Raw genomic sequence first — 19,641 nt, forward strand, 5'->3', positions numbered from 1 at the left:
ATGTCTGTTTACAAGCTCGTCTTTTTTTTTTTTTTTTTTTTTTTTGGAAGGGGGCTTTGAAGATATACAGTGCTTGGGGTTTGGGTCAATACATTACGTTTCTTTTCTTTTCTTTTTATAATTTTTTTAAATGTTTTTATTTATTTTTGAGACAGAGAGAGACAGAGCATGAGTGGGGAGGGGCAGAGAGAGAGGGAGACACAGAATCCGAAGCAGGCTCCAGGCTCCTAGCTGTCAGCACAGAGCCCAATGCAGGGCTCGAACTCATCAACCACGAGATCATGACCTGAGCTGAAGTCAGATGCTCAACTGACTGAGCCACCCAGGTGCCCCTACATATCTTTTATTTTTGACAGGCAGAGAGAGACATAGAGTGAGTGGGGGAGAGACAGAGAGAGAGAGAGACACACACACACACAGAATCCAAAGCAGGCTCTAGGCTCTGAGCTGTCAGCACAGAGCCCGATGTGGAGCTCGAATCCATGAACCATGAGATCATGACCTAAGCTGAAGTTGGACGCTCAACCGACTGAGCCCCCCAGGCGTCCCTACAGGCACATCTTTTTAATAAATGTACTTAAAGATTTCATTTTCTCTAAAGCTCAGGTTTAGCCGCATCGATGCCCTATATATATATTTTTAGGTTCCGCTTAGTTCAAAATAGATTTTGATGTTGTGATTTATACACACACTGGTATACAGTGACTTACACTTTGATCCCTAAGTTCTCTGGAAAATGTAATGTTTAATGTTTAAATACATGTGGGATTTAAAATGTTTTTATTATCACTACATAGTTTAATTCCACTGCATCTAGAAACTATCGTCTGCATGAATTGAGTCATTTGATATTGGTTGAGACATAATATGTGCCCCAGCCTATGGTCAGTTTTGATACATATTTCTTGTGTCTTTGGGAAAACTGTGTACTCGGGAGTTGTTAGGTGAATGTTTTCTGTGTTCAGTGAGATCATGTTAGTACATCAAGCTGTTCACATATTTTATACCCATTCTGAATTTTGTCTCTGTGTGCTATGAGCCCTTCATGTACCACTACACTTGGAGATTGGTCTATTGCAGACAAATTTTAATTGTGAGAGTAAAACTATTCTTAAAGAGGCAAAACTTTTACTCAGGAAATTAGAATTTTACCTTAGAATATTCTTCTGTTTATCTCTCATACCTTGCCTTTCCTTAAGGAAGTCAATTGTCTCATTTTAGTATAGTTACCTGTTTTTATTTGTTTGGAGAGTGATGGCATGGCATAACCTTTTCCATTGTAATCATTTTCAACTTTTTGTTTCTGGAGATAATGCTGTGTCTCTCAAAAGCAGTTGTGTTTTGTGTTACACCCAACTTCCAGTCTCTGTATTCATTCTAAAAGTTATTCTAGTTGGCTCTCCTCTTTGTGATTTCACTTCATCTTTTTTAATTGAATTATCCTAATGTTTTCTACTTTTATTTTCTACTCCCTTAGCTTGTGACTTATCTGGCCTTCTAGAAACTTCACTAACTAAAAACCAGCGTGAAGGTTAGCAAAAATAATCTGTGGAGTTTTGTATATATTTAGATTTTCTATATAGTTTCAATCCCACAGGGCATTATTTTACTATTTTGTGCCATCAGTATCTGTTTAGGTTTTCCCATTTACTTACTCTTTCTATTGATAATTGTCACCTTCCTTCCATCCTGATCAGTTTCTTCCTACTGGAAGATTATCTTCAAATGTCGTTTTAACGTGTTTCTGTTCATAAACAGTTGTCTTAGTTTTTGCTTGCCCCCAAACAGCTTTCTTTTGCCTCTGTTTTTAAGGAATGTATTTTCTTATGATAGAATTATATGTTGGCATAATTTTTGTCAACATGTTGAAAATGTCGTCTTATTGTTTTCTGGCTTTTATTGTTGCTGTTGAGATGTCAGATGTCACTTGCAATATTGCTCTTTTGAAGTTGATGACTTTTTTTAAGTCTGAATATTTGTAAGACTTTTTCTGTGTTCGCTTTACAGAAGTTAAAAAAAAAATTAATATTTATTTATTTTTTGAGAGACAGAGAGAGACAGAGCATGAGCAGGGGAGGTGCAGAGAAAGAGGGAGGCACAGAATCTGAATCAGGCCTCCAGGCTCTGAGCTGTCAGCACAGAGCCCGACGCGGGGCTCGAACTCGCAAACTGTGAAATCATTACCTGAGCCGAAGTCGGCCGCTTAACTGGCTGAGCCACCCACGCACCCCTGCTATATGGAAGTTTTAGGAGGATAAACTTGGGTGGTCTCCTTTTTATTCCCTTGTTTAGGGTTAGTAGAGATTTTCGAATCTGTGGCTTGGCGTCTTGAATCAGTGTTATAGACTATTATGATCAAACAAGTTAGATTAAATGTCCTCTTTCATTTTCTTATTTTCTGGCTTCTCTCTGTGTGCTTCAGGTTTAAAAATGTTTGTCAGATCTATTTCCAGCTGTCTTTAATATCCTATTAAAATTCACCAATCATTATAATTACTGTTACTCTGTTTTTCAGCTCTGGATTTTTTTTAGCGTGATTCTTCTTTGTCACTTTCCATTCTGGAGAAATTATCCATAAATAATTTTTTTTATTTTAATTCATTTTTAATTGTGGTGTAATATACAAGCCATGAAAGTTACAATTTCAATACTTTGAAGCGGACGATTCAGCGGCACGAAGCTTGTTCACATTGCTTCTCAACCACCTCCGCCATCTACCTCCAGAGTCTGTCATCATCCCAAACTGGAGCCCCCTAATGCTTTCAAAGCAACTCCCCTCCCCCCACCCCAGGCACCCACCATCCACTTCTAGGTCTATGAATTTGACTGCTCTAAATACTGCCTATAAGTAGAAGCACGCAGTACTTGTTCTTTTGTGGCTGGCTTGTTTCACTTAGCAAACTCTTCAGGGTTCATCTCCATGGTAGCTTTTATCACAATTTCCCCCCTTTTCAGGATGAAATCATATTCCGTTGTGGGTATAAACTGCATTCTGTTCACCCATTGGTGGCCACTAGGGTTTCTTCCACCTTCTGGCTCTTGAGAATAACGCTGCTAAGAACGTGGGTGCAAGATCATCTCTTCTTGCCCCTGCTTTCGCGTGGAATTGCTGGCTTATAAGGTCATCCTGTTTTTAATGTTTTGGGGAACGGCATACTATTTCCCATCGTGGCAGCACCAACTTCACATTCCCACCAGCCGTGGGTTCCAGCTTCTCCACGTCCTCATCGACACTTGTTTGTTTTTGTCTTTGTTTTCTGTGTTCGTTTGCTTGTTTGAAAGCAGCCATGGTCATGGGTGGGCGGTGGTCTCCCATCGCGGTTTTCATTTCCATTTCTCTAGCGGTTAGTGGTGTTGAGCGTCTTTTCATGTGCTTATTGACCGTTTCTGTATCTTCCTCAGAGAAATGTCTAGGGAAGTGGATTTTTTGTGGCTTTTTAAATTGTGTCATTTGTTCTTTTGTCTTGAGTTCTAGTTTTGAGCATATTAATCTTAGTCATCCTAAAATTCACATCTGATAATCCTCTTATGCTGATCTCCTATTGGTCCTACTCGATATGTGATTGCCTGAATGTTTGTGTCCGCCCAGATCTGGTTTTGTGAAGCCCTGGTCTTAATGTGACTGTATTTGGACAGGTGGCTGTTATTAATCTAGGCTAAATAAGGTCATAAGGGTGGGGCCCTGACCCAATAGGATTTGTGTCCTTTTAAGACACCAAAGAGCTTACACACACTCTGTCTCTCTCTCTCCCTCTCTCCCTCCTGCTCTCTCCCTCTCCCCATGCTGTGAGGGCATAGTTAGAAGATGGCCTTCTACAAGCCAGGAAGATGGCTCTCACCAGAAACTGAATCATCTAGAACCTTACTCTTGGATATCCATCCTCCAGAACTGGGACAAATATATTTCTGTTGTTGAAGTCCCAGTCTGTGTGTAACACAACTACCCATGATTTATCTTCCTTCTCCCCCAAGTCTTACATAGAACAGTGCTGCGTATCTGTGTCTTCGTGATTGCATATCAGGTATTGTTTATGAATAAATATAGTTGTGGTTTGAGATGGTAGATGAGATTGTCTTCCCTCAGAGGTGATGTGTTTATTTTTCATTCCTAAAGGCAATTGTGCGGTGGCCTCTAAATGTCCCACAGGATCTTATTCCAAATAGATGTGGAGATGGTCCGATGCTGTATTTCAGTGTCTGTGGGATGATCCTGTTCTGTTCCACTCTACTCACATGGCGTGCCCTGCCAGACATTCAACCCAACTCCTAGAATATTCACCAGGAGCTGAAAGCTGTGCCTGGCTGTATTAACAAGTCTGGTTTCATTTCTGAAATTTGACTCTTGGCCCTTCCAGCCCCTCCACTCCTGTTCTTCTGTGTTCTATATCTGTGCACGTTAATGCCCTGGTACCCCTCTTCTGACACTGGGTGAACGTTCAAACCACACGTGACCCAGACAATGAGCACAGGCACCTTCACTCCATCCCTCTCCCAACCCATGCTTCAATCTAACCAGCCCTCCTTCAAGCTGTATTCACATCTGCTGGGGGAGCCTTCCTCCAAAACCTCATTATGAGAGTAACAAACCTTCTTGGAGTGTGTGTGGCTCATAGGTCTCAACACGCAAGCAAGTTTTTGGTAGAAAGTCCATTCTGTAGGATGATGATGGTGATGATGATGGTGATAATTTTAATATTTATATGTTTATTTACAGAGATTGAGAGAGAGAGAGAGAGAGAGAGACTATGAGCAGGGAGAAGTGGAGAGAGAGGGAGAGAGAGAATCCCCAGCAGGCTCCACACTCAACGTGGAACCTGATGCAGGGCTCTATCCCACGACCGTGAGATCATGACCTGAGCCAATATCAAGAGTCAAACACTCCACTGACTGAGCCACCCAGGTGCCCAGATTATCATTTTCTTAACATTCTTAAATTCAGGGCATAAAAATCAGTGCATTCCAATGGCGTCACGATCAAAAAGAATCATAAAGTTTGCAGATACGATCCATGTCTGAATCCAAGTAAGTATGGCAGATTGCATTGTTCACAATTATTTACTTCATTTCCTTGTGAGGCTATTATACTCCCTGCCCCGTTGAGTCTCGAAGCAGCATGGCTTGTGCTCTGGGTAATGAAATGTTGGTAGAAGTAATGTGTGTCATTTTCAAGGAAAAGCTTTATGAGCCAATTTGAGATTCACCATGTTTCTCTTTTCTCTTTGCTGTAAGACTGGCAGTGTTACTTATGGGGACTGTTCCCTCAGAGAGGGTCACAAAATGAGGTTGTTATGAGCGGAGTCGTAACTGACTCACATGAACATTAGTGTGAGGAATAAAACACATAGTTTTGTGAGCCACTGAGATTCTGAAGTCACTTCTTACTCTGTGCCTTTCCTGAGTAATATAATAATGGCAGTAATACTTGAAAATAAGGAAACATTTCAGGACATGTTTAAACATCGTAAAATGCTGACTTCCTGCGTGGGAACGTTCCCGGCAAGGTGAAGCCACCTCGGCGCCTCATCGATGCTGAGTTTGGGTGTGAGGCGACAGCAGCTTCCCTCAACCGCTTGCGCAGGTTGGAGCTTGCTCTCTGGTGACCAGCCATGAGGAGAACACATCCTCTGAGCCACAACCCGATCCGCCCGGGACCTTCCCAGAAAAGAAAGGACTGGAATCAAACGCACAGCTTGGAGCCACGGCCAGCAGACGTGGGGCCCACAGCCTCCAGCTGAACCCAGCGTACAGCGGCCAAAAACGTCCGTCGACTCACAGATCTGTGAAAACAAGAAACGGGTCCTCGTGGTTGTAAGCCATGTAGCAGAGGCTGTTGGCTCCCTGCCCAGCGTGCAACAGTTCCCCGTGGAGCTTCTTCCCAGGTGGGACCTGGCCTTTGTGCCCACACATGGGGCGAATCAGCTCTGTCTCCCTGGGGCACCAAAAAGAGACCGATTTTTATATAATTTACATACACCCACACACTCACACATATGAACAGATCAGTCTGTCGGTGATAGTTAAAGCATTAGATCAAATGAAATCACAACGGGCAGAAATATCACCCACAGAAGAAACAGCCAACAGCCCTTTGGGCAGGGATGTGATGAATGCACAGAGACTCAGTAGGGACATTAGCGATCAACCGCTGATCAGCGAAGTGTGGGGGCACAGACCCTGGGAAGACGGAGTTTGCGAGGAGTGGGCACAGCGATGCTTGGCCAAGTACAAAGGTCTGTGATGTGAGAACTGAAGGTCATATATCGTAAAACGATGAGAACAATAGTCACGATACTTTCGGAGACATGCGCCGCAACGGGTGAAAACAGAAGCCCGATACCCATGAATTTTGCCGCAAACAGAGAGTAGAGACCACGGAAAAGGCTGACTGTTCCAAGAACCACCCCTAAGAGCCCAAACCACGTAGCAATGCATCTGAGTCTCCACCCATGACGGGCACCGTCGGATGAAGCATTATCCACAGAAATATCAAGGTAACTGCGTGGACAAATACCAAATTTTCCGGTAGCCACATCCAAAAATAAAAAGAAACAGGTGGAATTTTAACAATGTATTTCATTTAGCCCACTATTTCAAAAATACATTACAGCATGTAATTGATGGAAAATAGTGTTGTTTTTTTTTGTTTGTTTTTATCCCATGTCTCAACTCCCTGGCGTGCATTTCCACCTCCGTGCGCCTCGGTGCAGACTGGCCATCACACGCAGTGCACATGCACCCTGTAGCGGGCAGCACAGATACAGTGGGTTCCCGGTGCAGGTAAATGAGGACTCGATGAGAAACAAAGTCAGACTATTCATAAATTCTGCTACAATGGAGAGAAAAATCTTTATCAATTTGCTTCTGGGCTGACTGGCAGAATTAATCTAGAAAGCCTCTCAGGAGTGAGTTGACTGTTTGGATGGTAGATAATGGCTAATTGACTATCGTGTTTCAGGAAGGAGATACTGTAATTTATTACCTCTGGAAGAATGATGTCTGAGTTATCCAAGAAAACATAATATCAGTGGCACATTGTGCATTTTATTTCAGAATAGATGGAAATTGTCATTGATAGACACAGAGCCTTTAAAGGCACTGCATAAATGCCATGTTTTCCATATTTAATAAATGAGTGTCAGGTCCCTGTGCTCTGAATTATTCAGTGCAGCTCATGGGGGCTTACTTGCGCTCTAAATTGTTGTGACTATATTGTAAAATGAATTTTAAAAGCCCTGTAGATAAGGCTTTGAAACATATCCAAGCATTTCCAGAGTAAATCTATGACCATGCATTACATTGACTGATGACCCTCAAATTTAGGTGGCAGTGGCTTTAATGTTGCCCCAAATCCAAAAAATACTTTATAAGCAGAAAAATAAAGTGTTCTAAGTAAGAAACATAACATGGGGTGGATCTCGGAAACAACACTGGGTTGCTAATGGCACACACAGTGTGATGGAGCCCTCGGAACCAAACAAGCTATTTGAGGGTGGTCGGTGGGGATAACGCTCTCCTCTCTGTTTGGAAAACCCATCACATTGCTCTGTGCGTACCTTCAGGAAACCCTTCTGTGTAAATTTTCTTCTAGAGTTCCAAGCAATAAAAGCCTAGGTCATGCTCATCTAGGATTGTCGGATTTGTCAAATAAAAATGGATGGGCATGCATAGGATATACTTCTACTTTAAAAACCTATTCATTGTTTATCTGAAACGCAAAAGTAACCAGTTGTCTCATATTTTATCTGGTATAGTGTTTCTGCCCATCAGTGTCCCAACATTAAAGCGTTCCTCTGGTAGATCATGAGGTTTCACGCTACTACAGCTCATCCAAATCTTCTACCTTTGCAAATGCAACCCGGGCCATATGTGTAAACTCAGGTCCTTCCCAACTTCTGGGTCAAGGCCATGAGTGGAGTAAATGCTCTATGCTATGCGCGGCCTGCATCCACTGGCACCTGGAAGGCCATTACCTTGCAGAAAGGACAAGTCAGACCCTAGATTCTATTTCAAGATGGCTCAGCCTGATGCCATGTAATCTGGGAGCCTCAGCAGTCTGCTCCTCCCTGACTTGGGGGCCCTGCTCTGTGAACGAGAGCTTCACCTCTGCTGTTCCATTCTGTATGGTCGCTCCTCCTACGACCTAGTCTCCCTCCCAGCCCTGCAACCGTGGCTCAGAACCCACACGCTTGCTTCGCTCTTACTACACCCACCCTCCAGTAGCCGGTGAATGCACTTTTCTCCAGCACGCCTGCCATGAACTAATTTTTAACGAGACCACAGGACATTTTTAGAAGACTTCACTCTGTGTGAAAACTCACCACCTCAGGTGGAACGTAACGTGTTACATGGTCTTAGTAGTAAACTCTTCAGAGCAGAGACTTTGAAGGGCCGCCATGCTCTTTTCTGCCCCTGGGGGGTGTGCCCAGCAGTGGGGGACCACTTTTCCACGTTGTCGGGTGAGGTTTCCTCATTTCCTTTACATATTTTAATGCAATCAGTACAGTTCACATCTGCAGAGCAATCAAATTACCAAGTCAACATAACCCAATGAAATGCTGAAGAGCCAAATAATCAAATTCAGGTTATTATTAATTGCTATATTTTCTGCACCTGGATTCAGAGAAGAAGAGGAGACAGGGAGAAGGAGAAATAGAAGATACTAAGAGAAAATAGATACCCACTAGCGTCTAAATAGTTACGATCACGTTCTCTGAGGTTGTTCAAACTTTTTTCTTTTCATGCTTACACTGAATTCTTTAATCTCAGGAAAAAAATGAGCATTTTGTTATTATTTTGTACTGAGTCCGTAATTATGGGCATAGCTTAGCATAAGCACAATGTATATAAAGTCAATAAGGAGTAAAGGAGCAGGTAACTGGCGAGAAAGAAGCAATTTCTTTTTAGTAAACTATTAGTACAGTGTTTCCTGTGTTTCTGATCTCTTATAGCATAGAATGATTTTTCAGCTTCCCATTTATTTAATTCCTATGATGTTAACAACAACAACAAAAAGTTCTGTGGCTAAATGAATGGATGCTATGTCAAGAATGACTTTACTATAAATATGCTATACTTCTGACAAAATATACCTTCTTTGTAAGTGAGGAAAGAATCCCACTGAGGTAGAGTAGGAAGAGTTAGAAATTCTTGATTCAACCCCACTGGTCTCTTCCACATTATGTAACTCTGTGTATCAATTTTGAGTTGCATTTTCTTCATTCAAAAAATATGTGGTTCATAATATTGATCCTGTTTTATTTACTATTATCAAATCTGATGATACATTTAAAGTGTTAGTGAACCGTAAGACAGTGAGCTAGTAGGTTGTCAATGTGGTGCAATTAATTTTAAAAAGTGACAGTAAGGGGTCAACTGGGTGGCTCAGTAGGCTGAGCATCCAACTCTTGATTTCAGCTCAGGTCGTGATCTCACAATCGTGGATAAAGCCCTATGCTGGGCTTAACACTGAGCATGGAGCCTGCTTGAGATTCTCTCTCTCTCTCTCTCTCTCTCTCTCTCTCTCTCTCTCCCTCTCTCTCTCCCCCTCTGCCCCTCTCCCTGATCACTCTCTCTCTCTCTCTTTAAAATAAAATTGGGGCGTCTGAGTGGCTCAGTCGGTTAAGCATCCAACTTCAGCTCAGGTCATGATCTCACAGTCCGTGATTTCAAGCCCTGCGTCGGGCTCTCTGCTGACAGCTCAGAGCCTGGAACCTGCTTAGGATTCTGTGTGTCCCTCTTTCTCTGCCCCTCCCCTGCTCATGCTCTGTCTCTCTCTGTCTCAAAAATAAATAAAAACATTAAAAAGAAAAAAGAAAAGAAAATTACAAAAAAGAAAGTCCTGGGCCTACTCAGGAAATCTGAATAAAATGCAGACTTTAGTAAGTAATAATGTATTAACATTGGCTCATGACTTGTGACAAATACACATACTAATTTAAGATGTTAGTAACGGGAAATTGGCTGTGGCATATGGCACTTCTCTGCGATATAATCTCAACTTTCCTGTAAATCTATACATATTCTAAAATTAAAGGGTTAATTAAAAAATTAAAAACAAAAAGTTAAGAAAACAGAAAAAAAAACAAAGAAACAAAGGAAATGAAGGCACATAGTTCCACTGGGGGATGAACATGTATACACCACGCAGGGCACCATGCGTCCCATCCGCCATTTTTACAGAATGGGAGGGCTCTGCTTGTATCCGAGTACACACATGCCCACCGCTCCAGCCCAAACCCAACAAGAGGAATAGCTTTGTCCTTTAGAGCAGTATGACCATGGCATCTGAAATCCCAAGAACTGACACCTCACTGAGCTCCTGCGAATTGTGCACGATGACCTTGGGAAATACGCTGGCTGTAGCACACCTGAGCAGCACTCTGTCTCAGTGACACGCCTCTTACCAGACACAGGTCTCAAGCAACACTTGGGTTATATCGCTAGCGGACAGCTCAGCTAGAAATGAAAATGCCTTCTCTAAACAGTATTTTCTACGGCCTGTTAAGTTATAGCTTCCTTTTGGAATCTTTCTTCTTTTCCAGGCAGATGGATGAATAAGGCAGCTTCCAAGTCCTGAATCAGACAACTTTTAGATTCAGGCCGTCATCATTTTGGTCTTGGAAAATTTTACCAATGAATTGTGAAATATGAGTCTCTGCCTTATATCCAAATCATACCAAGGTACGGGCAGAACTCAGAACCTCCTGAATCGTGTTTTGCATTAATCATGCTCACCTTGGGGACAAAAACTCAGCACTTTTTCTTTTTTTAATTGAACTCAATGGATAATTAGAGTCATCTCTTTGAGCATATCCGGATGTCCACATCATTAGAGAGACCATGCCCAGACTTGGAAAAACAGCTTTCCATCGTTTGGGAAAAGCAATACCAAATCATCTCTCCACCCATCCCTCTCTCCCTCCCTCCCTCACCCCTCTTCCTCCCTTCTTTCTGTAGATACTGCCCCACAAATCACCCACCTTGTCTCGCCACTCCCTATATCACCTGCGAATCTCCTGGCCTTGCTTCTCCCTTTCTCCCCTCACAAGAGAGCTCCTAATTAGGTACAAAAGCCACAGATGTTTGAGGTCAGCCTTTTGAATGTTATGGAATCGACTTCTCATTTCCCATTACTTCCTAGAAGCCATGATTAGCCTTGTCACTAAAGTGAAGCCACAGCCAAGCTGTTAGAATATACTGATGCGCACGTTGGAGGCATTTACTACTCGTCGGGCTATGTCTACTCTGTTTCTTTACACTGTCCTCAAGTCAATAGCAGGGCCCCGGTTCAGAGCAGAGCGGGACATCCGCTGTGTTCGTAACAACTCTAAAAGCAAACGATCAGACCTTATTTTATGCCATAAGGTGTTTCATTTTTAACTTTTTATTACTTCGAACATACCCAGAAGCAGCAGGAAGAGTATAATGAACCCCCATGTGTGAATCATCCAGGGCCTACATTTCTCAACATCCCCCAATCTTGTCTCAGAGATTGGGCCTCATGCTTCCTTTTCATTGTCCCTCCCTCCCTCCCTCCCTTCCTTCCTCCCTTCCTTCCTCCCTTCCTTCCTTCTTTCCTTCTTGTCTGGTCTTTTTTCCCTGCTGCTGGAGTATTTAAAACACGATTTTGACAATATGTCATTTAGCCCCCAGATAGTTTATTCCATTTTTCTAATTGGAAAGGAGACGTATATATGCCAGGAGGTAGGACAACCGTATCATCATCACACCTAAGAGGATTTTAAAAAGGAATCCTCAAAGTCATATAATAGCTTGTCCATATTTGCATGTTTTACTTGTCTTAAATAATTGTGGGTTGTTTTGCTGTTGTTGTTCCCGTTTGTTTGTTTTGGCAAACACTTGGTTTCTATGAGTCAGGATCCACACAAGATCTGAAAATGGGGTTCCGCGATCCTAAACTGCGTGGAGCGCTCTGTTTTCCCAGTTCCAAAGCAATAGGTTCTGAGTATCCTTTTCGTCATTAAGTCCACGTGAGAGGTGAGTGAGGAGAAACCATGTGCTTGAAGACAGAAGAGTTAAGAAAGGAACCGACATCTAGGGAAAATTCCGTGCCATTTTAGTTTTGGGGGAAAAAAATCATAGGTTTTGTGAGAAAGCTTTTTGTCATAGGAGAAAACCGAAAAGGATGTGAAGGCACTTCCCTGGGGTAGACAGTGCTTCATCTTAGTGAAAAACTTGGGAGAATGAAAGAAAAATAGTTTAAGCTCTCAGACCTGCCAGTCTGAAATGTTATTCACCTTCTTTGAACTTCACTAGCCATATGGAAGACAGAAGCAGTAAATGTCCTTGCCCTCCAGAGAATTCGTTACCTTCAAGTGACATAGCTCATACACACAGCTGGCCAGATCATAAAGCGTCGCCATCCCGAGGCCACAGTCGCTGTGGTCTATGCTGTCTACAACCATCAAGGTTAGTTTTCAAACTTAGAAACACCAGAAAAGTAAAGGTCAAGTCTTTGTGACGCAGGTCTCAAGTTTTCAGTCATGACCAGCACGTTTGGAGCTTCTTGGTGCTGGAGGGATCACGATGAACACATTTAGATCTCTTCCAGGGATAACTGGCTCAGAAACCACCTGCCTTGGTTCCTTCCTTTGGTTTCAGAGCATGATGAGAACGCTTAGAGCCAAGGTTCTGGACTTCTCCTTGGCAGGGCTTTATATAAGCAATGTTTCAGGTAGGTGGGAGTAGCCTAGGCTCTGGAATGAGAGCTTTCAAGTCCTGTGGAGCAGAGTGAGGGTGGGATGGGCTTGGCAGAAGTGGAGGCTTGGCTGGGCCGGCTGCTGTGTGGAATGGGAACTCCATGCCTGGTGGATCATAGTTGACCATGGGTCCTAGAGGTCCCTGAACAGAAGCTTTTTCTTCTGTTCTTGAGAAGCCCCCCAAGGCTCCTTGTCTACTCTCCATCTGCTCAAAGACCAGACTCCAGAGTGTGCCTCATCTCTAGACTGCCATCTGCACTCTACGGAGCCTGTAGCTGAGTGGATCAGTGGGCTGGCAGAAAGGGGCAGGAATCCCAACCTGGTCCATGGATTCAGTGCAACCCCAATCAAATCTTGGAAAGCTATTTTATAGATATAGACAAATTTAATAATAATGATAATGACAATTACTTTTTTTTTTCAACGTTTATTTATTTTGGGGACAGAGAGAGACAGAGCATGAACGGGGGAGGGGCAGAGAGAAAGGGAGACACAGAATCGGAAACAGGCTCCAGGCTCTGAGCCATCAGCCCAGAGCCTGACGCGGGGCTCGAACTCCTGGACCGCGAGATCGTGACCTGGCTGAAGTCGGACGCTTAACCGACTGCGCCACCCAGGCGCCCCAGACAATTAAATAACCATCACAACAACTATTATTATAATCCAATCTTAGAAGGATTTCATCACATCCCACTTTTGGGTTTTGTGTTTACACATACAATTGACATCCATCTTGAAAACGTTTAAAATATAAATGCATTTTTTGGGGGGAGTCATGTCAGACTTTTAAAAAAAATGTATTCAGGTCATACTATCCATATTATACTTTGGAAACTAAATGTTCCAGGGCTCAGCTTCATGTAAGTGAGATTGTCATTGATGTCAATGTTCAATGTCCCTGAACTCCAGCTGTGTAATTCCAAGAACTCAGATTCCATTCAGAATATCATCAGTAATCCCTGGGGGGTTCTGTGGTGTCGTGGTAACTCAGTTCTGCCCCACCTGCTCCAACCCTCTGTGCAAACCCGTGCCCGAGTCAGGGCCACTTTACTATAACCCTAAGACTGCCCTGTGCTCTCTGGGTCTCCCCATAGACGGTCCTCCTCCACTGCTGCTCCTTGGGGAAACATTCTGTCCTCCTTTAGAAAAGAAAGCCCCTCCTCCTGGGTGGCTCAGTTGGTTAAGTGTCCAACTTCAGCTCAGGTCACCATCTCACAGTTCATGGGTTCGAGCCCCGCGTCAGGCTCTGTGCTGACAGCTCAGAGCCTGGAGCTTGTTTCAGATTCTGTGTCTTCCTCTTTCTCTGCCCCTCCTCCACTCTCTCTCTCTCTCTCTCTCTCTCTCTCTCAAAAAATAAACATTAAAATTTTTTTTAAAAAAGAAAAGAAAAGAAAGCCTCTGAGTATGAGCTTACAGAGGGACCACCAGCCTTTGGCTTAAATAACAAACATCTAAATTCTGTATTCTTGTTTGAAATCAATCGGTAATACGATATAGGAAGACCGTAATAGACAGAAACATCTGTGTTTAATTATTACTAAGTCAATAAAAATAAATATTAATGTCTTTAGCTACAACATTTATGGCTCTCAAATAAATGTGTTTCATGTATTATAATATTAAATGGGATGATACTTTTATCCTTTCAGTATCTGAAGATGGTTTATGTTCAGCTTTATGAGATTGCATTAGATAATCTATCACTGACACAAGCATGTCTGGGTATCAAGCACCTCAGATCTGCAAACGTCACATCCTTGCAATGATGGGAAAATATGGTGTAATGTGGTATACACATTCTTTGTTGCATTAAAACCTTTAAAACCTGCAGGTGAGTGTTTATATCATACCACTGACATGATTTAGAGAGCACTTTCATTCATAAACTCCATGGGAGGCGGCTTATTCTCTGTTTATGTCCCAAGAGTAGATGATACCAGATTTGAAATGTTAAAAGACTAGGGGAGTGGATGTTTGATTACCGTCTTCTATGATAATATATGATCTACATGGTCAAACAGCCTGCAAATCTCAAGAATGGTATCTATGACCTAACGTCAGCCATTTTCAGAATTTTCCGAGTATGGTTCATCTTTTACTGTTTGTCCTGGCGTATTTTAATTGTCTCTCTGCTCTTTAATCCCAGCTAATTAGGGGACCTGACTCCCTTGTCCTAATGGACTTAAGCCAAACTTGTAACCACAATGGGCACAGTATTCCCTTAACTACAGGTTACGGGCTAACCGGGAGCTCCTCCCACAGCATTTTGCCTGGAGAGGTTTCACGGTGCACTGGTTCACTTCCTTCCCAGGGTAGCAGATTTAACCACTTCTCTAGGTGCCCCTGCCTTGAAATTAGGGAGGACCAAGCCAGCCCCCTCCATGTGGAAGGTCCTCCCAAAGAAAAGAGGTAAGCGGGAGACATCTAAAGCAGCTAGTCTCTCTTTGAAAGTCGGTTTCACACTAGTGCCTTTATCTCACACATCATTCCACAGTGCACCTGGAACAATGGAATGATTTATTTTTTAGAGAACATTCTGGCACCTAAGTTATTTTGCCAAGAATCAGTTATCTTCATTCCAACATTTATTGACAGAGAGAGAGGGAGAGGGAGGGATCCACACCGGTTTGATATTCTTAAATTACAATCAACAAGGTTCTGGCTTTGATAAATGATTCCTTCCCTGAAAAAAAGAAAATTCAATATACCTAATATTAATCTCATCTTTTTATCTCCCAACCAAGCTTTTCACCAAGTTTCCCTCGTCTCCATCCCCATGCTCCTAGTCATCAGGTAACTCGTGACCTCGTGTTCTTGGATGCCCCAGGCTCGTGGTGAACACTTTTCTAGCAATGCTTTCTCTGCAGTCTGAGGCACACCTGCCTTTTCTTTGTACCTTCGCTCCTCTCGAGGTAATCGCCAACCTGCAACTGTGTTTTTGCCGTAATTCCTTAACATGAATGTGGACCTGTTTTGAATGTTTTGCAAAGAAACTTTTTGACAACCCTAAAGAGTATTTACATTAAATATCTACTGACTATCGTCCAGAGAAATCTGTTGATTAGAACTGCCATGCCTACGTAATTAAAAAATAAGTAACGAGCGATTGTTCAAAATAACGGTGACTCTCATGCGACACACAGCTACATTTGTGTGGCTGGCACAAACGCACTGTGATCTACGGATTTCCCAGCCACAAATATGTGTAAAGTTTCTAAAAATTAATCTGTGGGGGCGCCTGGGTGGCCCAGTCGGTGAAGCGTCTGACTTCAGCTCAGGTCACGATCTCACTGTTGGTGGGTTCGAGCCCCGCGTCGGGCTCTGTGCTGACAGCTCGGAGCTTGGAGCCGCTTCGGATTCTGTGGCTCCCTCTCTCTCTGCCCCTCCCCTGCTCGGGCTCTGTCTCCCCTTTCTCTCAAGACTGAATAAACATTAAAAAAAATTTTTTTTAAATACCCTATGAATGCTGTTATATTGTCATTTATTCGTGTTCAGATCGTCTGTGTTAGGTAGGGTCCAGTTTACCTATAGAAATTATTGAAGTGTGACATCTAAAATGCTTTAACCACTTATTGGAGCGAGTAAGAAAAAAGTGGAAAAGGAATCTACAGTCAAGTTTAAGTGACTTTCTAAACGCAAGAAAACACAGCCAACGAAAACGTCCGAAAAGACCGTGTCACTTCCCTGTACATAGTAGGTGACAGATGGGCCACGTGAAATGTATAAGAGCTAGCATTCTCTGAGTGCTAACCCGCGCCACGGATAACAGCGTCAGAGAAAGAAAATACTACCGGCTCCCCACACTCTCTCTCCACACTCATTTGTAGAATCATTTTGGAACCAATGATTTTCGTTCTCAACCCTGGGCCCGCTCAGGGACCCATTCGAAGGCTCCACATTCTCTGTCATCCCTCCCGGTCCCGCCAGCTGGCCCAGCCCAGCGCTCTTGGCCTTTCCTCCAAGTCCCCGAGGTGCTCGGAGTCCCCAGACGGGACACTCCTTGGCACCTGCGACTGAGACACAGCGGTCTCCAGGGCCCCTTCCTTCTGTTGTGCCTGAGACACAAAATCCCCGGAGTCAGAGGATCCATGCTCCTGTTAGCGTGCACACAACAATGACACCGTTGCCTTTGACACATGATTCCATGTCATTCAAAAGTCAGAGCGTAAGAGGCTGGTGGGTCCCCGCCCCACCGACTCCCAGGCAGCAGGACCCTCCTTCTGCCCCAAGACCAAAGTCCGAGGGCGTAGCCTTGCAGAAGCTGTTTTGCCAAAGTAACCCTCAGCGCTTCCCCTTACCGTGTGCTTGGGAACCACGGTCCCCGCGTCCAGCTTATCTGGGAGCCTGGCTTCCCGTCCCTAGGGCATTCACGCCTTCCCCATCCCAGATCTTCAACCCAGTGCTACTTGTGTTCATCCCCGGAATATCATCTTAGAGGTCCTTCCTCAGGGCAGTCCTTTCTGAGCCTCCCAGAACGAACTGGGGTTCTGTTCATGTGCTCTCCTTTTGCCCTCTAACTGGAGTGAACCGCACCCGGGACAGTCTGCCACGGTGGCCGTGGGAGTCCTCTCACTAGTCCCTGCTTCCAGGGCCAAGGTCCGTGGCCTGTGGGCTCAGCACTTCCCGTCTTGTTTACTATTACACCCCTTGTGATTAGCACATGTTCCATACAGAGCTGCTGAATGCGCGGAAAATGAAGACTTGGTTGTGGGGAGCCACGGGGAGGAGAAAGACGGACAGTGGACATATCCGTGTTCCCGGTGCTGTTGGGGGCATGGGGCCTGGGTTCTGTGCTGGAAGATGCTCAGACGGAGTGCAGAGGACGACAGAGACCTGGTGGAGAACAAGGAATCGTGCTGGGAATGCAGGTGCCATTTCGGCTGACGCCACGCCTTCTGCCGTCCTGTGGGTGCCCCTTCGATGTCTTAAAGACAGTAAGAGGTGCTGACAGTGAAGGAGAGGAAAGGACTTCAGAAAAGTGCATCAAGCCATGTGGGCAGGAAGGTCCACAGTACATCAACAGAGCATGTGTTTAGTATTTAGTGCTTAGTGTTTAGTATTTAGTGCTTAGTGTTTAGTATTTAGTGCTTAGTATGGACCAGATAAAAATTGACGGCTTCATTAAGGAGAGCACGAGATATTCATGCAATTATGTCCTTAGTAGGATGGCGGAATTTGGGGAATTTGGGATATGTTTTAAAGATAGAGGATTATATATTATATATTATGTATTTACAGATAGAGAGGATGGTATATGAACAAAGGAAAAGCAGTGAATCTCACTTCTAAATTTGGGGGCCCTAACAGTAAAAGGATGGACGCCATGTGCATTAAAACCATGAGAGCAGTTCCTCTGGTGGGAACGTTATGCAGACACAATGAGTTCACCCAAAGTGCCTGTCTGACACATGCTTCAAGCTGAACGTTTGTGTGCGATGTTCCTGTATTGACGCCTCCCGCCCAAGACGATGGTGTCAGGATAAGGGACCCTCGGACGTTGATGAGGTCCTAAGGGGGAGCCCCGTGGTGAGCTTAGTGCCCTTATAAAATAGGCCCCAGGGAGACCCCGCACCCCTTCCATCATGTGAGGACACAGCCAGAAGATGCCATCCAGGAGCCAAGAACACGAAACCTGCTCGTGCCTCGATCTTGCACGTCCAGCCTCCAGAATTGTGAGAAAACGAGTGCCGGTTGTTTATAATCCCCCCAGCCTGTGGTGTGTGTTCAGCAGCCCAGACGGACTAATGCTGTTCAAGTGGGAATGTCAAGAACATAGTTGGAAACACACATCTGGAGCTCACGTGAGACATTTCAGGAGTGGTGAGCACAGAGGCCGTACGTGAAACCACTAGACGAGACTGAGGAATAAACGGTGAGACCAGCAGAGGTACAAAGACTGGGTGGGGCTCTCCAGGGTGTGGAGGAGAGAAGAGAAGGAACCAGGGATGAGCCTGGGAGACAGAAGGAGAGGCTGGTGTGTGTCATCCTTGACGCCCACACAAAAGCTGCTTCGAGAGGGGGTGGTGGGTGACATCCGATGCTAGGTGGGTCATCTGTGACATGGGACTAGCGTTGCCATCGGGTTGAGCATCCAATGGCTACCCAACGGCCACGAAGGCTCTCCAACCTTGCCGCATGGTGAGAAGACTACCGCTGAATTAGGTTGCACTGGAGCCAGCCAATTCCATGTGCAGACAGACTTCGCGGAGGGTTATCATACATTCAGCAGAGAAAAAGAACTGGCCAGTGAACACAAATCTTTGTCAACGGAAGAAAGCAGATTTTGCTAACATTCTCAAGGGACTATTCATCAATGGAGTGGAGGACAGGGAAGGCCTGCTGGAGCCCTACCGTGAGCGGATGAGAAGGGAAAGAGCCCACGACACGACACAGGGAAGGGCTGCCTTGGGGGACACACCCGCCTCGCTCACCGCAGAGAAGACATCACGTGGGCACGGAGGGAGTGAGGTGTCTGGAAACGGAGACAATTCTCTTCAGTTATTTTTAGAAAAGAGAATGAGAAAGCATCGCTGGAAGTTTCTGACAGAAGGAAATGCCATGGACACCTCAGCGAGCGCAGAGGTCAGCCCACACCTCCTGAAAAGAGCCAGACAGGAAACATGCTCGTTGTGTAGGCTTTTCAGGTGCAGGAAGGCAGCCAGCAGTATATGGATACAAGAGGAGGGCAGTGCCAGTGTGCGGGTTAACCCTGGGGCCATAGTTTGCGACCCGATGTAGGGGAGGAAAACGGGGGGCGGACTTGTGTGTGTTGGGAAGCTCGGGGCGCCAGTGTGGACCCGGCAGCGAGGTTGAGGGTAATTTCTCCCCATGAGTGAGAATAGCGTAGAAGAGGCAGAGTTGTGGCAGGGAGTGGGTGCCTGGCTCGTTACTTTCCCCAGCCGCTCTGAACAATGGTGAACCC

Source organism: Felis catus, chromosome B4, assembly GCF_018350175.1.
Source record: "Felis catus isolate Fca126 chromosome B4, F.catus_Fca126_mat1.0, whole genome shotgun sequence".
NCBI lineage: Eukaryota > Metazoa > Chordata > Mammalia > Carnivora > Felidae > Felis > Felis catus.